This window comes from Protopterus annectens, chromosome 5.part0 (assembly GCF_019279795.1).
Source record: "Protopterus annectens isolate FY-2018-M chromosome 5.part0, PAN1.0, whole genome shotgun sequence".
NCBI lineage: Eukaryota > Metazoa > Chordata > Ceratodontiformes > Protopteridae > Protopterus > Protopterus annectens.
The window spans coordinates 213125812-213150149 of NC_056735.1; positions in this window are offsets into that span (position 1 = coordinate 213125812).

Here is a 24338-nt window from a genome sequence, read left to right on the forward strand (position 1 = left end):
GGCAGCAATTGCAACTTCACAATCCCAAAGAAAAAGACAATATAGTATGATGGAACTGTTTTGTCTTTGCAACTGACACAAAGGTCGCTGGACTTTTAAAGTAGATTGTGACCCTGTCATACACTGAAAATTAGACCTTTCTCAATTAGACTAAAAGAACTGTAAAAGTCATTAAAACATGGCATTATTTACTGGGCAATAAACAAAATAAGAATGCAAAAGACTGTGCAGAGATTATCAGAAATCTGAGCACGCAGAGGAAATGCACATCTGCATGATAAAATTCTCAGATCTTCTGATACGGCATCTGCATATCAAAACTAAATGTTGATATGCAGTTAGTAGTTAGACAATGCACTGGTTGTCAGCCTGAAGTAAAATACAGCCAGCTGTAATGTTCTGTACCTTATAGCCATTGCATACCCTTCTCCTTGCAGTATAAATAATTAAAATAAACAAAATTCCAGCTTCCCCCATTGCATCTTTTTATGTCTCTCCAAATGAAAAAATACACAACATAGAAAATCAGAGATACTAGGAACCTGCTAAATGCCTCTAAATGCTCAAATATCACCAATAAGATCTATGATTTAGATGATTTACTGTGCTTAATGCATGTTGATATCTGTATAATTCCTGAAAACTGGAATAAAGTTTGAAACTATAGATTGCAAATTGCAAGACATATTTTATTCTTTGTTGCAGATCTAAAGTGATAGATGATAGTATATCAATAGATTTAAAAGAGCACAAAATTCAGAAACCTGGAAAAACAAAACTCAGGACAAGAAATTACATAAAAAAGAACATGTTCTGCTTATGATATTGCATATGCAGAATGGTAATGCTAAGTTTTATTAAAGAAACTCAAGTCATACAATGGGCTTGTCTTAAAAATATTTTATGAAGTTTTTCAAAATAACATGTGAGTAAGCCTTTGAAAAATTATTATAATCACATGCAAATAGGGATGTTTTAGGTGGCCAGCCAGGGTTCATGGCTTCAGTAGGGTCCATTGAGTAGGCAGCATGCAAGAAGTTTATTAAATTTCTTACTACACTGCAGCACCAGATGTCCATGTAAAACTGTTTGTCCACTTATTCAGTAGAAAACAAACAGATGTACATGGTCATCAACTAAGTAGCATGGCAGCAGGGGTCCATTTGTTAGCATCTGAAGAGTAGTAGGCAGTAGGTGCTAATAAACTCCCACTGTAAAAGTAGAAGCTTGTGTGCAAGTGAATATAGTTTTATGTATTATTCAATCTGTCTACAGAACAAACATGCTACAATCATGGATGGAAGCTCATTGGAAGAAGTTAAATCAGTGCCGAATGACATGAGTGGTCAGATACTATTAAAAATGGAGACGCAATTAAATAAAATAAATCATTCAGCCTGCTTTTGTCCTGCTTATTCCTCCCTGATTTTGTTTCACACTTAAAAAAAAGAAAAGAAAGAAAACTTTGTGTTGTGGATCACAGACTGATATGGTTTACCCCTGATTGCTGTTGCCTCCTAAACAAATGCGGCTAACATTCAAACCATTTCAACTTCTACACACAGGTGTTATTTGCTAACGCTCCTGGCTAAATCAAGCAAATCATCTTTGCAGTGCCCAGACAATTTGCCAGATCAGTGAAATGCATTAGTATAAGATAAAATACCAGTATCTTTACTTTCTCAGAAATTCATTATATTTAAGGAACAGAAAATGAATCCTACCATGACAAATTTTACAAATTAGTGAATGGTCTAACAGTGTGTCAGGGAATAAATCTTGCCATGGAATGCAAAATAGTTTGAAGGAAATTCTTTTTAGTGAGTTACAGATTTTGCAAATTGGTTCAGTCATAGTACCTTGAAATTTATGTTCTCAATAAATGAATGTGAAAGTTTCACAAACAAAAATCTTATTAAAAGTTACGGAGCCTGCAAGGAGGCCCACTATAGAAGCTATCGAGTTGCTTTCTTGGTTTTGTAACATATAACACTTGACAATAATTACTGAAGTAATAAAAGACATAAGTTTTACCACATAAAAATGTCCTAAGTACTGTATATCAAATGACAATGTATGCAGGAAATATGGGCAACAATTTGATTGCTAATGACTTCACTCTGTTTCCTAGAGCTTCGTTCTCACTGAAAACTGCACCTGTCCATCTTTTATGTGACTGGTTGTCTTTTTACATTCTTTCCTGCCATAAAACCAGACCTTTCACCTATATACCTGTTTTGGAGGAAAGTACCCATTTCCAGACATGATTTACCACTTCACAAGATGTATCTATTTCTGGAGGCAAGTTCACATTTTCAGGTTTGAGTTATAGCCTTTAGATGATTTTCTAAACCCCCCCCCCCCCAGACACACACATGCATACATACCATTTTGAGACTATTTAGTATGTAGGAAACTAGACTTAACATCAAAAACACTAGCAGCAAGAATAATTTAAAGAAAGACAGCCACATATTATATCTCCCTTTTTCAGAAAAAATAAATAAATGACTGTGTGAGGGAGACTTTTGTGATATCATTTATTTATTCATTTTTATTTATCAGGTAGGACACTGATCATATTTGACCATTTGCTGTTTCAGCCCAAATTACATACATGGTAACAATAAAGTAACATTAAAGGTATAACTAAATTATACAGTTTAGCAAGACAACATGATCATGTAAAATGTGTAACATATTTACCAGAAGGTTTAAAATAAAGTAGGATTAGGAGAACATATTGCATAATACATATGTTATAAGTGAGGTAAATGTGGTCTGGCCAAAATAACAGACTTAGCATATACAAGTGAGGAAGGACAGTTTAGTACTGGAGAGAACTAAAATTATAGAATATTAAGAGCTACAACAGAAGAGCTAATAACAGCAGAAGTGGATATAAGGTATATAGTAGGGAATGGAGATGGCACAGAAGGAAGCAATGGGTACCCGTTTATAAAATGGAGAGATGAAATAGCCAAAGATTTCTGAGATAAATATAATAATGCAACCATGGGAATTAGGTAATTTGGCCTGTTTTCTGACATATGCACTTATATTGTTCAGTTAGGTAATGTTGTCTGAACTGTTTGCAGTCCCTCATTTCAAGTTCAGTTCGTAAAGACTAACACATTATAAGGGCAAGAACAGAAATGTTGTGGTCTGTAGAATAAAGTTTAAAGGCTAGATTTATGACAGTTTGGCTATTACTGAATTGGCGTCTTAACTTATAGTGTGGGTTGGATGTAGGTAGTGAGGTATAATGTGTCTTGGAGTAGGGATTTGAAGAGAAGGGAGCAAAGAAGGAGAACCCAATTTGCCTTTTCCTAAGAGTTGTACACATGTTCATACTTGGGGGAGTGGGTGATAGATTTTATTAGAAAGCGATTGCAAGGCGGCACTTTTTTTGGCAAGGCAGTTGCAAATAGTGATAGGCCATATTCTAGTTCTGTAAGCAGGAATCCTTTGCAAAAGGCTGTTCTAGCAGGTTGTCAGGTTGTGAGTAGAAATAAGATGTCTTTTAGGGCCAGAATAGTAGGTAGCTGACCTTTGACCTGACTTTCTGAATGTGGTCTTGGAAATGGAGGGACTGGCCAAGCCAAATGCCAAGGTATTTAAATTATGTGGTGGATTTAGTTAGGTTGCTGTCTTGGTCTTTAACATAGAGAGGGCTAGTGTCTTTAGTGAGCCTTTTCTTCAAACAGGATGGACTTATTTTTTAAAGTTTGGAGGTATTTTACAGAACAAAGCTAATTGTTTATTTATAAAAGTTCAGCTTGAAGTTAATTCTGGATGATGTGAGAAGACGTGGATCTATAGATAATCATGTCTTTAGCATAAAGGAGGAGGAAGAGTTGTAGATGAGGTAGGCCAAGAAGCAGTTTATAAAAATGGAGAATAGTATTTGTGTAAGAATGTATTTAATGATTTATTACAGTCTACATATTTTACACTGTGTCTTGGATAACATGCTTATATTGTACTCAATCTAAGTTTTTAAACACGTGTTTCTGAGTAGTATCCCACAGTCCTACTAGAAGTGGAAGGAGACATGTCTTCTTAGAGATTCTATTTTTATGCTAATCAGGTGTCCATATTTTTGGCTGGCTACCTATTCTCTAAGAGCCATTGTACCCATTTTCAATGTCTGCAAGTTGTGAGGTATGCATGAGACATAGCACCTAAACTTATGCAATATACTGAACTTACTGTTCTTACAAGACTAACATTAAGTTTATACTAGTCACAGTTATAAATGAACACATCAGCACTGCAGGCTCACAGAAACCCCAGGTAACTCACTAAAATGTAATTATGATCCTGATATACTTTTTGAATGTTATAAACTAGAATATTGTGTGTACAGCGTGTGCTTAAAATACAGTATCAGTGGTACAAAATGTCATAAACATACTGTCTGTGGTTCAATACATCCCACAAATGTCTCCACTGAACTGCTTTGGTGCTAAGAGATAAGGCCAAGGAGAGGGTCATATTACAGAATTACAGGAAAATAGTTCAAAAATAACTTGATTCTACATTACTACATTCTTGCCCAAACTTCATGTTATTTACAGTTAGCTATTTCTGACAATGATTACCTCTCCATTGTCAGCCTCTTTGGACAAACATCTTGAATGATCAACAGGCCATGCCATGAATTATGTTTCATTAATGAATTGTTAGACTATTGCATCCCTTATACATAGGTAAATAATGCAAAACATCAATACCCATGATTTAACACTTCTGCCTCCTCTTTTTCTCTGCTGTTATTTTATACCATGAAATAATCCTGAATCAGATTGTGAGTTACTGGTTCACATCGTTTCTGTCTGATGCTGATGAGTGAAGAAATGGCTAGCTCTGCAGAATTACTATACTCTGACACTAGTAGTTATTCAGGCCTTCACCTGTTTATAGACTACCTATATTTCATAGTACCTAGTATTCATCTGGTCCTTGGTTTGAGATCTGCAACTGCCTTGTGACTTGCTCTTAGCATCTGCCCCATTTAACTATTTCTACTGATCTATCAAATGAATAAATAAATACATTTAAAAAACAGCTCATTCTTAAAAAAAAGATGACTTAGGTTCATAGGTAAATACTAGGCAAGCTTCCATTGTGGGCCATTTTAAGCCTAGCCAGTTTTCTATTTTCATGCCTGAATTAACCTATCCTATTTGGTTAGAGACTGGCCTTACACATCCTATGGTCAATACTTATATATTATCACTAATGAGAATAACTTTTATCATACTATGACAAAGGAAGTATGGCCAGCCCAGCTATCTGGAATTTTATAAATAATTATATGTCATTTGTGAAATTCAACATGTTTCATATAAGATATTTGTGTTACAAAGGTATTAGAGCTGTATGTCATATAAGATGGTTTGTACAGATATGTGTGCTGAAGAGGTATTTTACAAAGTGCTGTTTGAAAAGTATCCACAGTGTACCCTATTGGAATAGGACAAAAATGTACATGGACTATTGTAACTGTTTAAATGTATATATTTTAATAGTGGAAACTGGGCTGCAGAAGGTTAACTTCAGAAAAATAGCTGAAATTAAATTACTTTATAGCCACACAATAAAATATGTTATCATTCAGTTTTGGTGCAGCAACAGATACAATATCTGTACTGAGAAATTTTCTATATTGTCTTGGAAGTGTTTTATTGTTTTATGGTTTCCAGGATCTGCAAAGATCTGAGGAAAAGCCCTTGTGTATGTATTTTCACAGGTAGATGCTAAATACTGCTAGCTTTCAGCAGTGGGGGTTTTACCTGGGATAGAGTCAGATGACAAGAAATTATGTCATTCTGCAAACTATCCCAGCAGTAATATTTGAAATATTAATTTAAGAACTCTCTCAGAGAGACTCTGCATTCCGTATTCTGTCTTTGACCTGACATCAGCTAGAGGATCTATTCACCACATCTGCCTTGCTGCTCTAATTAAGTAAGAGTATTAGGGTATAGTAATTCTCTTAGATATAGTCAGGAATATAGCAACGCTTAGTTTAGTTATTTTTGTTTATTTATTTGAGTCTGTTTTGCAATGTTGTTTTAAATATATCCTGTGATTTTAAACTCTGATGTTATTGTAAATGTATATTTAGTATTGTCTTGTTCTTTTATTATTTATTATTAAATACATTTAAACCTTTCATTGTGGCTGGTCTGTCTAGAGAAATATTTAAGTTCTGGGAGTACTTGCATATTTGTTTGGTGATACTATAGGCCACTCCTAAAAGCCTTGCTCTTGGTCAAACTACCATTTGTATTGATAGTAACATTACACAGTACGACTGGATACCCTTTGTTAAGGGCCTTAAAGTAGCTGATAAGGAGCTGGCTGGTGGCAATTATAACTGCCTGATAGTCTGGGCAAAAGGGGCATAGCTAGTAAACCTGTGCCAGACTTTCCCATGTGTGTGTGCGTGTGTGTGTGTGTGTGTGTGTGTGTGTGTGTGTGTGTGTGTGTGTGTGTGTGTGTGTGTGTGTGTGTGTGTGCGTGTGTAAATCAAACATCAAAGAGTGTGTGTATATCAGCTACTTGAGCAGGAACACAAAGCACTGTTTGGACAGAGAGGGTGCTGCAGGTCTTGGCTTGACCACTCAGCTTAGATCTCAGCACTATAGCTGTGCCAGTGGGGAGTCTTATTAGGGATCTGGAGAAAGAGGCAGAAACTAGCCCCAGACTGACTGTGGTCTCTCTGTGCTCTTCAGGGAAATTGCACTTGATGCAGAGAGCTGCATCTGGAAATACTGTGTGTGTACCTGTCATCCTCCCAATGTACACTCCTCACTGGTGCCAGTGGTGTGGATTGAGGCTCTTTGATTACTGGTCCACTGGTGGGGTGTCACACATATCATAGACAATTTGAGGGGAACCCTGCATGGGATAAAGCATTTAGGAGCTGCCTTTGTCCATTAGTAGTATAGGAGGTGGTCCTTGGGTAAATCTTATGTTTCTCATTCATAGGTCCAAGTTGTTCTTGAATATGGACAGGAATGAACTTTATTTAATATGGATGGGGAAGCTGCTCCAGAGCAGTTGTATCCTCTGTGTGATATACCCTCCAAACTATTTTGTTGATGTTGCAGAAGTGGTTTAGATACCTAGACAGAGTATTTCTGATGCCATTGGACTTGTTGTTGTGTAGTAAATCCATCAGTATTGGGTTGGAAGATGTCTTGTATGCCAGACACAGGACACCTCTTAGCAGGTTACCAAGTATAGTGACAGTGTTTTAAGTCAATCCATGTAGGATATATTGTTTTTAGGCCTTCTACCCTTTTAGTAAAGTATCTCTGTGGGTGTTCCAGTTGTTGCATATGTCTGTACAGACATATGCCAAAGGGGCTATTTTATTCAATTAATGGTCTAAGGAGGGATGAATAAAGGAGGGTAATGACATCCCTGGACACAGTCCTGCTGTTTATGCACTGTTCACTATAGAAGGACTTTTTTACCAACAATGTTCACATGTTGGTCAAGTGTTAGGTCACTGTTCACATAAGTTCCTAAATCCCAAACAAATGGGTCAGCTCTTAAGGGTGTATTGTCAATGTGGCAACTCTCTGGGGTACAATAATGCATTTTTGGCACCAGTTAGTTACATGGGACAAATGTTCTTGCAGGATCGCTAAGTCATTTGAGGATTCAATGATTGCTCTTAGCTTGCAGTCATATGCAAACTTAGTTAGCCACAGTCCTTTGTTACTGGCTATAAATTTAGAAAATCAGATGCCAAGCATGAGGGGTCCCAGCACAAAAGCTTGGGGACTCTACTGGAGAAGAGTCTCTTTCAAGAGATAACTTGCCTTGTTTTGATTTCCTGTATCCTATCTGTGAGTCAATTGCAACCCATTAAGTGACATAGGGGGTTTATTCCCAGTTTATTTAGCTTTTCTACTTTGCCTGAGTGGGGAATTGTATCAAAACTTTTGTCAGGTTGAGGTATGTGGTATGTATTATTTTGCCTTCATCCATTGCTTTGGAGACCTTTTCAAAAAATCCACTAGACTGAGTAAGCATGACCTGCCCTTGATGAACTGAAACTTGAAGTATGTCCAGTGTTCGGACGTTCCCTTTGCCCTGACAGATTAGATCCATAATGAATCTTTTGGTGGCTTTACATATGAGGCTGGTCAGACTTATAGGTCTGTAATTGCCTGGGTCTGTGGAAGGTCCACCCTAATGCAGGGAAATGACTCCATTCACTTGATACAAAACTGTATGGAGGCTGAGACTGAATAGTGTTGGTAGGAGTGTGGCTAAATCATGCTTCATGCTATTTAAGATGCATCCATAGACATTGTTAGGGCCCACTGTGCAGGATTTTTAGCTTTTGATAGCACTTTTAGGACATGGTCTTATGTGATAGCTGCAGGTGAGACAATTGAAGGTATATCTTGAGGGACAGATGGAGGGAAGAGAGGTATAAAGTTAGAGATAAATTTATATGCCAGTAGGTTCACTGTATCTTCAGCCTCGTTAATCATCATTGCAAATATCTGTATTTATAGACACACACACACACACACACACACACACACACGCGCGCACACACACACACACACACACACACACACACACACACACACACACACACACACACACACACACACACACACACACACACACACACACACACACACACACACACACACACACACACACACACACACACACACACACACACACACATACACTGACACACAAGTTTACCACCAGTTGAAAAGAACTGGTCTTAACTTCATCTAGATGAAAAAATACAATAAACTGATGTTTCCTCCAAGTTGGGAAGACAACCCTATAGCTTCTAAACTTAGATATGGCAACTCCACAGTTACAGTTGCCGAAATACGGAACAAGAGAAATCTCCCAAAAGAAAAGAATCACCACCAGATTATACTTAAAAACTGTGAAAAACATCAATCGTAGGAAAAACTACATCCCTAAATATGAACAACTACCTATTCATACCTTGCACCTCGTTAACTGTCCCTTCTTCCCTCACTTCTTTACTTCAGTCTGTTTCTCTTCCCTGTCTTTTCAAATATAACAAAATCCTGTTTTTTTTTCTCTCAGTTAATACTTCAATTCCTGTTATAGAATACTAACTTGCCTATAATTTCTCTATACACGGATAAAAGTTCTCTAAATATTAAATTGTCATATAAGTTTTATCCATTCTTAACCATTTTTTGACATTATGTCCAGTTTGATATAATTATGTAAACTGTCGATTTTTTTTCTATTATTGTAAAATTATAGGTTCATAGGTTGGTACTAGGCTATCAGCCCTACGGCCTATACAAGCCTAGCCATAACAATTCCCTGGCTATTTCTTCCCACACTATTTACTTCCCTGGACCCCTGTCTAGCAGAGCGACTGACATGATCCCTGGGGTGAATTACCTTTCTCCCATCCAATCGTCAAGGTTCCTCTTGAAGAGGGCCAAAGAGGCACTCTGCTTGACATGTATGGGCAATCTATTCCAGAGTCTGGGGAGTCTCTGGGTCAGGAACCTATCCCTCCAGCATGTTTTGTTTATTGTGATGACAAGGTTTAGATCCCTGGAGCGTGTGGCTCTGAGGGATTGGGATTTCTTTAAGTGTAGCATGTCCAACAGCTCTGGGTTTGACATGGCCTTGTATGTTAAGCAGAGATCACCTCTGAGTAGATGATATGCGACAGAGTATAGCTGGAGTTTTTTAAGGCGATCAGCATAGGGCATCTGCTTTAGGCCTGTGATTCTTTTAGTGAGGTATTTCTGCGGCCTTTCCAGTTGTTGCATTGGGTCTAATGAGGGATGAGTACAGTGGGACAATGACCTCCTTTTTTCTGGATGAAAAGCCCTTAGTGATGAGATGTGCCACATAGAAGGATTTCCTGACTGTTGTGGTGATGTGGTTATCGAAGGTAAGACCATTGTCCACCTGTGTCCCTAAGTCTCTTATCACACTTTCGGTGTTTAGTGTACTGCCACCTATATGGTAATTCACAGATGCATGTTTTTTCCCAAAGGGGATAATTACACATTTCTTGGCATTGAGCTTGAGCCCATGGCTCTGGCACCAAGCATCTGTTTCTGTAAGGCCCTTTTGTAGAGTATCCACATAATTTGGGGATTCAATAATGGCTCTCAATTTGCAGTCATCTGCGAACTTTGTTAGCCAGAGTCCCTTAGTGTTGGCCTGTACTTCAGAGAAGTAGATGCCAAACAAGAGCAGTCCCAGGACTGAACCCTGAGGTACTCCACTTGTCACTTGTCTGGAGCTGGATTTGGAGTCGGCTACTTTTACAGTGTGGGTTCTATCAGTAAGCCAGTTAGCAACCCATTGGGTGACATAGGGATTAATGCCCAGCCTAGTAAGTTTATCTATGATTCCAGAGTGGGGGATGGTGTCAAAGGCCTTGGCAAGGTCTAGATAGGCTATGTGGACCACCTTACCCTTGTCCATGGCTCTATCGGCCCTTCACGAACCCAAACTGGGTGGGGTCCAGTGTTTGAAGGTTGCCAATGTCTTTGTTTATAAGTTCCATGATAATACACTCCATGGCCTTGCAGATAAGGCTTGTCAGACTGATGGGACGGTAGTTTCCGGGATCCAAGGTGGATCCCCCATTGTCGAGTGGGATAACTGTAGCTCTGCGCCACTCAGTGGGCACAAAACCTGAGGTGAGGCTATGATTAAACATGACACTTAGGCGAGGTGCCAGTTCATATTGTAGTTCATGTAGTACACAGCCCGGGATGTCATCTGGTCCCATGGATGGTGTATTCATAGCTTTGGAGAGTGCATTTTTTACCTGTGCGGCTGTTATTACCGGAATTTGGCAATCTTCTGGTATTGAGATGGGCCATTTAGGGGGTGAGAGGGGGGGTGAAGCTGGCACTGAATCGATCTGCCAGGATATTGGCAGTATCCTTGAGATAGGTATATTTAATGCCATTCTGTTTTAGCTCAGAGCAGATCTGAGCATTGCCATTTAGATTCTTGACATAGTTATAGAATGCCTTGTGGTTGTCTTTGGAATATTTGGCAATTTTATTTTTGTAACTAGCTTTGGAGGATTTTATGAGGGATCTCAGTTTCTTACTGAGGCTGGTAAGGGAGTTTTTTGCATCCTGGGATTTTCCTCTTTTCTGCAACAGTTTCTTCCTTTTGTTGTAAAGTTTGTTTATGGGGGACCACCAGATTGGCTTCCTTTTTTTGGATGAGAGCATCTTGGTTCTATTTGGGATGGCACGATTCATGCATGAGTGGATGTGCTCGCACAGTGCCTTAGTGTAGGATTCAGCAGTTGAACTTTCAGGTCTCATCTGCATGGGTGTCATGAAGTTTGTCACTTCTGACTTTTGTAGCATGAAGGTGGCTTTGCAGAAGATTTTTATGGAGGTTTCCTTACTGGGGGGTGGGGGTGGGATGTGGATGTTAAGGGTGATTAGCTTATGGTCAGAAGTGACTGACGAGGGGGTGACCACAGGTATGGAGCATCAATTTCCCATGTTGGTAATGATATATAGGATATTGGAGCCCCTGGTGGGACTATGGATTAGTTGATCCAGGGCATTGGAATTTATGAATTCCAAGAACCGTTGGGCAAAGGTGTTGGTACATGAGTAGTTTTCCCAGTTAATGGCAGGGTAGTTAATATCACCCAGTATTAGGGTGTTTGGTTCTATCTTAATATTTTCCAGTATGTTTAGAAAGGTGTAGTGAGAATCTTGGGGTATGGTGGGGGATCTGTAGCAAGCTACAATTTGGATTGCAGTTTTACCTAGTGTTAGTTGCACCTGGAGAATTTCAGACGCATTGTGTTGGGCAACTAGCCTGGTGGTGTGAATATCCTTGTTGAATATTGACACTCCTCCACCTTTAGTGTTTTGGTCCTGGTTTGGTGGCCGAAAAGTGTGGTAAGAGTTGTAGCCTGGTATTACAGGGGTGCTCTCTGGAGCCTTGAACCAGGTCTCAGTTACTGCACAGACATCGATGTTTTCTATTTTTAGGAGTGCCTCAAGAGAGTGCATTTTGAGGTTTAGACTTCTATCATTGAGTAGCATTACCTTCAGATTTTGCATGCTTGTACCTATTACGGTGGTGGTTTTGTCCTTTGAACTTTGCCTAAAAAAGGCACTATAGGGGTGGCAAGAGCCTTAGCCAGTAACCTGAATCCCAGGGGCGACGGGTGCAGACCATCTCTGGCAAAGCATCGTGGTCAGTCAATCATGTCATCTCAGGCAGACAGATACTGGATCCCCTTATTGTTCTTAAGATGTTTTTTGTAATGTTTTGGAGCTTTTCTCCTGGTGCCTTCACTAAAAATGGGCACCTAACCAGTCAGACTTTCATGGTAATCAAAGTCAATAAATAAATAAACTAGAAATCCAACTTCACAAAGCTGAACTCAGATGGTACTTCTCCCAAGTTAACATTAGTGAGTTGCATGTATATTCTAAAATTTTTGAAATAATATAGGTAGATATATGAGATATATGCATTTATATAATTCTCAGAAACAGTCTTGAAATGAAATATTATTAAGGATTACTTAATTCCCTTTTGCAGATGTAGATCACACTGAGATCTTTGGTGAAACAGTAATAAGAAGGCAAATAGCGTATCTAGTGTGGGTTCTGCGGAAGCTTTCTGAAGTTTTTTACCTATCACAACAACTTTGGTTCCATTATCCCACAATATGGTAAGGGGGCTCCATTTAACTTTCTTAAAAGTCACATGACATTTTTTTTCTAAAACTTTTCTAATGCTCATGAAAATGCACAGTACATGATGTCTGACAATTTTCAGATTTTACTCCATGAGCTGAGAGTGTCGTTCATCTTCAGATTTTACTCCATGAGCTGAGAGTGTCGTTCATCTATTCCATTCCTTAGAATACAGACAGCTGCAGTGAAATGAGAACAGCATTTAATTATTAGCTTCAAGGAGTACAGCTGATGCAGGCAGCATGTACACTGTGCTGAATATTAATGGAACTACTTCTTACATTAATAATGGTCTGACATCGTATTACTGTTCATTTTGTCATGACTGGTGTTTCATAAGGTGTCTCACTGTCAGTTTTGTGATTTACTTCATGTATGAATTTGTTGCCTTTCTGGAGATTAACATCGGACAGGATTCCATTCTTACTGTCTTTGTTGAAACTCTCTCCTTATCAGAATGAGTTTTTCTTTTTCACTTAATGTTCCCTGTAGAGTTAAGTCTGGTTGGTATTATTAACTGAGTGTCTGGTTACTGTATAAAGGACATACATGACTGACAGCCTGTTATGGTATTCTGATAAAAGGATTGAGTCGTTGTTAATTCACATGACAAAAGAAATGCATATCACAAAGAAACACAGAAGATGAAAACAGATGGGAAATGATTAATTCATCTGATCTGTGTAAAATTTGGTTGCCTGTTTAATTAAAAATATTGTATTTTGTGACTCCATCTTTATCCCTCACTGCTATGAATTTGTCCAACTAGACTTTCTCATAACCTCTTTTGTGGAGCTGTTTCATGTTTTCACGCCTACCTTGATAAAAAGCCTTTTCAATTCAATTAAACTGGGGTAAATTGTGAAAATTGTTGTATCCCTTGAAGTACCTGAATGTAACAGGTACAGCCTCTTTTTTTCGGATCTATATTATAACATCAAATTTTAAAAACTTCAAATGTTATAATATCGAACCAATAATGTCAAACGCTGAAAACAGCGAAGGTGCAGGACACCGAATTCTTTCCCAGGGAAAGAATTCGGTGGCCCATTGCTGTGGCTTCGCTGTTTTCAGCATTCGATATGTTGGAACATTACGAGAAGGGTTCAGGTAAGTGTGCGATTGTGTGTAGGTTAGGGTTGGGGGCGGGTTAGGTGAGTTAGGGTTAGGGCGTGAGTCAGGTAAGTGTGTGGTTGTGTGTAGGTTAGGGGGCAGGTTAGGTGGGTTAGGGTTAGGGCGCGGGTGAGGTGAGTGTGCGATAGTGACGGAACTTAGGGTTAGGGTTGGGTTAAGGTAAGTGGATAGCTAGTAGTGTATGTAAAGTTTAGTTTAGGTTTAGGTGTAGGATTTTAAGTGTATGGGTGTGGATTGCTGTTTTTTGTGTGTGTTTGTGTTGTGTGTATATTTCTCTGAATAGAGATTTTTTTCCCTGGGAAAAAATTCACTATTCTGACTGTTCAATGTTTTCAGATTTCGGTGTTTAGGGTTCGATATTATAACATTCGATGTTTATGAACTTCGATGTTATAATATAGACCCCTTTTTTTGTGCACTGCTTAGCTATTACATATGTGTAACTCCTGCATGCAGGCATTACGTATCTTTGATGAACCTCTAGCATTACTTGTTGATACCCGTCTGAACTATCTCTTACATTTCAGCATCCTTATTCTCTTTGATTTTGATGTCTGGTTGTAATATTACAACTGAATTTTCATCTATGCATTTTTTCTTGATAGTTTGTCATAATTTATTACCAAAAAAGAGAATAGATCCATATGGACCTTTTTTAGACTCTGCCTGGAAGCGCTGTCTGTTTAAGTGATGTGTTCTCTCGGTATACCTTCATATGTTCAAAAGCACATTTCCGAATGTGCATAAATGCAAACCATTTAGCTGAATTCCATCATACCAACTTTCCCTAAATATCATAAAAATATCGAATTTTGACATTTCTGATGGCTCCACCACAGAGATGAGTGCTACCATGGGTCAAAAAGAGGGTGAGGTTTTGTAATTCAGCGCTTCAGTTTTTGCAATTTCTGAATTTCGTGGTTTGCAGTTTGTGGCAGCAGTGTCGAAGATGTGGCCGTTGAATGAATTTATACTGTTCTCTCACACAGTAGGCTAATAGAGACTGAAGGATTCAGGTCCTGGACTAGATGAAGCAGCTTGTTAACAACTCATAGCTTTAATCGTTTCTGCAATGGGCGGCCGTGGTGGTGCAGCGGTTAGTGTTGCCACCTCATAGCAAGAGGTTCTCCAGTTCAATTCTCGGCTGGGGCGCCTTCTGTGCGGAGTCTGCATGTCCTCCCTGTGGTCGCGTGGGTTTCCTCCGGGTGCTCCGGTTTCCTCCCACATCTCAAAGACATGCGGTAGGTTGACTGGACACTCTAAATTGGCTCTAGGTGTGTGTGTCTGTGTGCCTTCTGTGGAAGGCTGGGCTCAGGGCTGGCAACTCGACACTGTAAAACTCCACTGCCAACCATCATGAGTGGACAGATGACCAGCTGTGGCAACCCCTAACTGGGAAAGCTGAAAGAAGAAGTCAAAGCTTTAATTGTTTCTGCTAACTGCTAGACTTCTTACAGTAGCAACAATCATTGTTTGCCTATGGTACCTCATTTATTTGTTTGTTTCAGAGGATCGTTTTTAGGCCAACCCAGTGGTAACAAACCAAATAGTGTAAGTAAACTAAATACAAAAAATATATATATAATAAATTTACAGCTGAGTATAAGCAGTTAAAGAACAAGAACTTTAGTCTGAAGTAGATTGATATCACAGCTTTCACTATCATCAGTATGAAAGAAAGAAAGCTGCTAATATATTAGGCAAGTAAAAGCAGCTTGAATGTATTAGTTACAGAATGTGGATATAAGAAATCAAAAGTACAGTTGTGCATGGTTGTATTAAAAAGCTGACAATAAGTAGAACTTTAGAAGGTATCTAGGTAGTCATTCATGGAATATAATTATTTATAAACTTTACAATATTTACATTAACTTAAAATGTAGTGTTATGTATTGGGTGAGATGGAGAAGGAGGAGGGATGGAGAAGAGTAGATATGGATGGGAATCTGGATTAATTTAAGTCTAATTAGTTACACTTAGCATATGGTCATATTGTTGTTTTCAAAATGTTTTAATACCTACCCCTGCACCACTTTTGTACTTTATGCTCAACAACTTGCCCTGCACTAACACATATTTTCTGTCTCATAGTCTCAAGTGTGCCATTTATCTTCCCTTTCATAAATTAATTAGATAATTTCACTTGATGCAAGTTCTTCTTTTCATGGTCAGGTTAGGTCCACTCATTGATATGATTAAGGAACTTACTGAGATCCACACGGAGTGATAATGGAGGCTGAGGGAACAGAACCAAGGACTTAAGCAATGAAGTTCAACGGTAGTTTCTAGCCATAATCCTGAGCAATACTTCTGTGCATGACTACATTTGGTCAATGCTTGGCAGTGATATTTTTTTCTACTATCTACACATTTTTGCCTATGGCTGAACACATTTTTCCCATTAAGCTGACACCAAGTCTTCTCTTATAGAAATGTATCTCTGTTAAATTTTCACTAACAAGTCATGTATCTCACTTCTTAGTAACTATATAAAGCAACACATAGGAGTAAATGTTTAAGCACACTGGTTAACTTCTTAATATTCCTTGACGCAGTCCTTACAGGTGAAAAAATGGCACCATAGGCCATAGGAACTCTATTTATATTACATTTGCTATAGAAACTAGATAAAATGTTACTGGAGCGGGACTCATGAGAAACTTTCTTGAAGAAAGGTTCTAATGGCCTTTTCTCAAGGCATGCTCAGAACATTATCTGAGGACCAGACACTGAAACCTGCTAGTGCAGCATGCATGACCTGTTATGGCCAATGGGCAAGATTTATGGGAGCAGTACACTATCACAGTCCAAGATTAAGATAAATATTATTCAAATGATGTGCTTTTTATTATGTTTTTCATATCTGTTGTCTGCTGATGAGTGTGCCACTGCAATGGTTTCTAACACCCATTGTTTCACCTTTATGAAAAAAAAGCATGTGTGTGGCATCACCAGTCTCCAAACATCCAACAGAGTCTTTTTATGTAATCCCTCCCATTCTCCATGCATACCCACAAAGTCCCAGGGGCCAGACATACAGGGGAGTAGTACAGGGGCTTGCTTTCCATGTCTGTGAGTGATATCACTTCCAGTAGCTTCCACATCCTTGCACTCAGATGCCTCCATCCACATTTAGCATCCATAGTGGGACTGTTGGTGAAGTGAATGTCCTAAGGCATTCCACATAGGATAAAGAAGCAGTTTCTGTCTCCCCACTCTTATCTCACCTTAATAGGTATTGATAGTCCTAATAAGTATACTAACTACTATGCTGTTAATGATACAATGACATCTTAACTTCTCTCTAATAACAAAATAAGGCATTACAAAGGTCATGTTAGTGATAGTATACAGTATAGCAATGTCAATTTCTAAGCATAAATCCTGAAGCAACTGTAAATGTCATTTAGGACCATATACATAACTGATAAATAATGTGTACATAATAAAGAATGTTTTTCAAACTATTACAATATCAGATATATTCTCTCAATTAATCTAGTCACTTTCTTTATATTGTTTTCAGTATTTTCAGTTCCATTGTTCAGGAGATGATATGAAATAACTGGTGCATTTATTTAGTTTATTAGGTGGTATAAAAGATATTCCCCGGGATTCACGAAGCCTCCGTGTAAGAGTTATAACTCCTACACGGAGGCTGCAGTTAAACTGAGTGTTGTCAGCATGCTCTGCATATTCATGAGAGCATGCTGAATCACACCTAAGTCGAACACGGCCGTGTAAGACAGTAGGGGGCGTGTCCGTAGGCTGAGCCCTGCAAGCGGACACGCCCCCAGAAGTTTAAAAGTGCCCAAAGTACACACCCACAACAGAGTCCACGGAAATGTGAATAAACACAACACAACACATGCCCCTACAGACTATTAAACATAAAAGAAATATAAATGAACATGTCATATTTTTTTTAAATTATAAAGATGTTTAACCGTGAGTGCGCTCGTTTGCGTGGGCGTGCCCGTAGCGCAGCTACAGTTAGCAGTCAGTGGGAAAGCATATAAGAACTACATATGCAAAATAAGCCAGGAAGCAATAGCGAAGTGGTAGAGATGCCGGCTGCAGAGCAGGCATTCATGGTTCGAGCCCCCACAACACAAATTTTTTTTTTCTCAAAATAAGCAGGAAACAAGTCCCTGACACATATATGTACACATAAAACCAGAATATATGTAAAATGCAATGTAATAGCCTATTTATATTGAATAAATGTGAGCTAAGAAATGAATATAAACTGCCAGATATGCCCATAGCTGAGCTACAGTTCAACAGAGTGAGGTTATGTGCCCGTAGATAAGCATAGGTTTAACTGGTGCAAAATGAGTGCCTGTAGCCGAGCAGTGGTTTACCACGCTAAATATATGTGCCCCTAATTGCGCTAAGCGGCATATGCGTGCCAATAGCCAAATGAGTGTTAAACCGGCGTACCCCGTTTGTGCGGAGCTGCGCACTGCGCAAACGAGCTAACCGACGGACAACGGTGAGCAAGCCGTATCCAAAATGCCTTTACACAGACACACCTCTCAACATGTCTAGACAGTCATGAAAAATAAAAAGCAGTGGCCAGGTTCGAACCCAGGATACTATACACCATAGTCAAGGTACAGAACCACTAAGCCATGACAGCAGTTCCTAGAAATGCAATATTAGCTCATATATAGGAATGAATACAAACTACAGCATGACAATGCAGGTTTACTGAAGTTGATACAATTCCAAACTGGCCAATCACAGATATGTGCGGGAAAAACGGACTATATAAGCCCCATAGGCGGGAATACACAGCATAAACGATTGTAGAACAGACCTGCAGTTAGAATGTCAGGTGTAGGTGAGGGTAGTCGCTTTCGAGTGCAGAGGTGGGGTGTTGAGGAGTCCAGGTACGTGGCCTGGCTCCTAGTCCACAACCATGAGGCCCAACTCATGCAGGGCCAGGTCCTTTGGGGAGCGTACAAGGCTGAGGCGTGGGACCAGTTGGCTCATGAACTCACCAGTGCCACAGGAATTCCTAGGACAGGTGAGCAGGTCCGTCACCACCATGCGGACCTGAAGAGACGTAAGCAGGACCAACTGAACCGTTGGATCCAGGAGGCCCGGCAATCACCCAACGCCCCACCACTGAGTAAGTATCAATTAATTATGTTTGCAGAAAGTTAAACTACCTGAAATCATGGAGATGTGTATTCCAATATTACTTCATTTATATTACAGCTGCAGGTGCCCGTTCTGCGAACCGCAGAGCCTATGCCGATAGGCTGGTGCGGTTGCGCCACCAGGCAGGTCAGTAATCCACTACTAGTAACTGTAAAGATATATAAATGTATGACAGTCAGCATAAGAGTGCAGTGTAGCCAGGAAGGAATTAAATCTGCAACTCACAGAGTGCGAAAGTGTATGCAAGTATTGCCTGATTACAACAGTTCCCAGCCTGTAAGTTGAAACTAATCATGAGACTGTCCAACACATATTTTTAAATAAAACTGCCCTGCCTGTAAGAAAATAGTACACAACCTGCAGCAGCAGGTAAAGTATAGCTGCAGAAGAGGATGAAATCACATGTGTGAAATATATTCCTGTGGAAATACTGAAACATGACAGAAGTGAGAGTGCTGGAAAGAACTATAATAATTACTGTTAAAACATGTCAATAAAGCCTAGAAGTACCAGTCTGAATAGTAACATGAAAGCAAGTGAGAGAGTGTGAGAAAGTGTCAGGAATACAGCACTACAGTAGTAATAACCCCTGAATAAACTATACTGCAGTCAGGACATAATTAAATGCATGTGAGACCCAGAACCAAATAGAAACATCTGTTCAAAGTGTTGCTGCATGTGGAATGTGTACACCAAAATCTGGATATGTTACTCCCAGTCTGAAATATGCAGATAGGATGACTGTCTGATATACCAAACATCCACACCTGTCTACAGTTATAGAAAGCACAGTTAACAGGATGATGTATCTGCACAAAGTTCGATATGAATCGTGTATGAACAGCAATAAAATGTAGAGTTATGTTGCAGTAACAGTCCCATCTGCAAGGTTAAGTAGTTAACATATAGGACACTGTAGTTAGAACAGTAGTGTGTATATAACTGTAGCTATTAGAAATGTACAGCATATGTGGTTGTATTCGAAGGTGTTAATAATATGTTTGATTTACCCCACCCTCTAACCATCTATAATCCATTCCACGGGAAAATGGTATGTGCAATCACAATTACCACCCCTGGACATCTGTCCTGTTGGGTCATATATATTTGCATGTCTGTTGATGCATCCGCCCCGTTCATACATACACACCTGATGGCCTGTTGCCATCAATCAACCCTGCATGTTGTTGGACTGTGTATTACTGTTCAAATTATGCATGTGCTATGCACGCTGTTCAATGGTGTGAATAACTGGGTGTGTGGTTAATGGGAATACTAATGCATGCTGTTACAACTAACTGTGAATGGTATTTATATGTCACTAACCCAAACTGTCATGACATAATGCAAAACATAGAACGCCAGGGAAGGCGGGTTCCGGCGGACCCACCTCTCCCACCTCAGCTGGCGAGTGCACCTGGCACTAGTGCCCAGTCCGGACCCTCCTCCGGTGGCCCTGTGCCACCTGCGGGTGGAAGCGCTGCAGGGGCGGGGCTCGCCCCCCTCTGCAAGTGTGGCCGGAGGAGATCCACCACTCACCCTCCGTAGCGTCCGGACTGTGGTGCGTAGGGAGATTTGGGACTCTGTCCTTGAGCCCCTACGCCAGCTCGAGGCACGGGTGGCGCAACTAATGGGCATGCCCGTTGCCCCGCCTACACAGCCCCCAGCACAGCCCCGTCCTGGGCAGTGAAGGAACAGTGGCAACTGCCTATGGGTGGGGATATCAGTTCCACTGTTGCCATCTGTGGGCTCATGGGTTCTGGACATCCCAACCTCCGTCCCCGTCAATTGTGTAACCCCCCCACACGTGTCATACACCGCCCCTGTATGCGTCTTGTTTGTCTTGTCTGTTAACCTACCCAACCTACCTCCCCAGCTGTACCGACTACCTTCACCTGACATACCACTCTCACCTGAAAAAAAAAAAAAGGGCACTCTGTACCCACAAAAAATTACGCCCCATACATAGCTGCCCATTCCGCACACATGTCTACTGGACATGGAACCCATCAATTTCAATTGGCTGTACAACAGGTATTATTGTTGTCCTGACACCTCTCTCAGGGGTGGAAGGTTTCAAATGTCACACCAAATTACATACATATGCACAGCTGTTGCTGCTGATGAAATGGGCAGCTATGGGCCTTACCTACATCCCTCCTGCACATCCCAAGCTTGTTTCCCTACTGTCTTACCCTCTTTGTGACCCCTTTTTCACCACTTTCCTGTCTCCCCGTTTTCTTTTCTTTCAAAGAAAATAGCGCGGGTGTGCGCAAGAGTAAGCACGTTTAAGTGGTTGTAATCGGGTGTGCGCTTGTGTGCGCGGAGCTAACCGCCAGTGCGCATGCGTGAGCTCCACGCAAACCAGCGCTAACCCGGTTACAACTGCTTAAAAGTGCCTTAGGCACTTTGATTGACAGGTCCTGTACTCAGTTCAAAAGAAAAATAAAATCCCACTGTGAGTCCCGAACCCAGGACCTTGGCAACTATAGTCTGCATGACTTACCACTAAGCCATGACTCTAATATAGAAACACTGTGCTAAAGTAAATATATCATTTAACAGTAGGAATGAATGTAAAGGGAATATAGATGTGTAGTACACAAAGCATGACATTTAGAATCACAAACAAAACTGGTGGATTTCCATAATAGTAGTGTGTGAACAGAAACAGCCATGCTAGTTGGAAGCTAGTAGGTAATAATGTCACCATAGCACCTTGCAAGACACACACATACTCATAGCAGGATAAGCACTGCCCATACCCCACAACCTCCTACAGGAACACATCCGGACCAAGTAATAAAATATGTGGAGCAAAGGCCCAAAACCAGGGACACATTACAAATAAAGTTACAACAAATGCAGACAGTTCAGAAAGTAACAGGGTCTACACCTTGTGGGATGTTTGGAAGGGTATGCAGTCTGGAACTTGAATGTTCGTCACCATATTCTGACTTGAGCCCAGACTGACTTGCCAGATAAAGGTGTGCATGAGATAATGACTAAATTATGAGGCAGAAATGTGGACAGCCTGCAAATATCTGTACACATGACGGGTCCAACACCACCATATTCGAATAGTTAAGAACCCAGACATAGCAACAGTGAATGTCTTACAGGGATGCCCCACAGACCCCATGTGAAATGTACAAACAGTAGGCAGAAAGGTGTAACCCATGCAATGGTAACTATGGAGTCCGGAAAGTATTCACCACTCGCATGGCAGAAAAAGTGTAGTAATACATATGCTCATGCTAACCCACAGTCACAACTGCAGCATACCAGACATGTTAATGGGTGTACCCCACTGATATGTACCATTCCATGAGGCACATAACTGATGAACCTGAAAGCCTCTAGGGCCTGCTCAGAAGCATACTCACATACCCTAATATATGTCAAGGCCCACACCATGGACAGACCACACTGCATGCTGTAACACCCTAGCAGATATAGCAAGCATTCCAGGGTGTGAATGTACATGGAAAATAGGAAAGCTACAGCAGCACACTACAGTCAAGACACCTAGCAGGCACACCAGTACTGACAGTAAAGGGCAACTGTTGAAGCCTTAGCAACAGAGTGCAAGCAAAGGTGAAAGGAAAGCACACACACACACACACACACACACACACACACACACACACACACACACACACACACACACACACACACATTAACAATAGTAGTAGTTGTAGTTGTTAGTGTACATACACAGTCAGTACAGGAAACTGGAGAAATGAATGGAGGAATGTTAATCCACAACCCACCGAGAAAATTAGAGATACCAACCTTTACACTCACAGAATGTTGTCCACAGCATAACAGCATGGTCCCTGCCCTTAACATCTGAAAGGGCTACGCCTATTTCACACACCCTTTTATAGCACAGTTCTGAAATCACAGTGAGAACTGCAATCAGTACACAACAGGCTGCATGCAATCAGCAAATACTGGCTAACAATTGGTGCAGAGGCCATCACACGGGCATATGCAGATACCTACAAAAGTATGCTGTACTCCATGTCCACGCATGCAATACTTTCATTGCACCCTGAGAGAGAAAGAGAGACAGAGAGAGAGAGAGAGAGAGAGAGAGAGATATAGAGATATAGAGAGGACTACACTGCAACTCAGCAGATGGAAAGGAATCCCTCAGCAACAGCTACCTAGAAGCTGACAACTGTGAAGTGGAGCAGCAGGAAAGAGAGCCAGACAGTAGCAGAAGCAGCTGGGACAAACACAGGTGCTGTAAAGTAATACTATAAAGGTGTACATACTGTGAACCCTCCATATGTGCCATTGCTCTGTATCCATATGTATATGAAGATGTGTAAAGGGCAGGAGATATACAGCACCTATCAGTGAAGGCTGTACATACATTTGTATGTGTGAGCATCTATGTGCACATATAAATGCTGTTTGATTGTAGGTTGTACTGCCATGTACAAATTAGGTTACACAGCTATGTATGTTTAGCAGTATGTTAGTGTGTGTATACAGTAAGGTAGACAAATGTGCTGATATACCTGTCTAACATATGGCTATGTATGTATGTCAACATATGTATGTGTATATATATATATGTATATATATACATATGATATGCATATATGTATACATACATAGAGAGAGAGATGTAGGACTACATAGACAGATGTCGATAGAATATTGTAGCAACATATCTATGTAATGCACACATGCAGAGATAGATATATGTAGATACATATACATAGACAGACTGATCTGACCACCTAGAGGTATGATTGTATATGATGACCTGCAACACAGCCTGCCCCCCCCCGTCGGCCACACCCCCTCTGCACCCCCCCCTCCACATCTACAGCAGAATATGTACATCAATATATATATATGTGCAAATGTATACAGACATATTTACACATATATATATATATCTATATACATATAGACATATCTTAATACATATATATATCTATAGAGAGAGAGAGAGAGATGTATATAGAGTCTGAGTGAGGCACATGTGTACAGATGTATTGCAACAGGTGCCTGGTGACAAAGGCACAGAGTGAACACCAGTGTCAAATCCGGAGTAACATACCACATTCCAGATCACCTACACCAGTAACCACCATATATGTGAGTGTCCGCCCACCACTGCATGTGTCAGGGGTGGGCAGGGTCAGACATGTGTACAATAGTGGCCCCAATGATAGTCACAGTGGCACACCATCCCTGGAATAGCTGCACATGGTATGTGTCCGCAGACATGGTGAGTCAGGCATGGACATGTAGGTC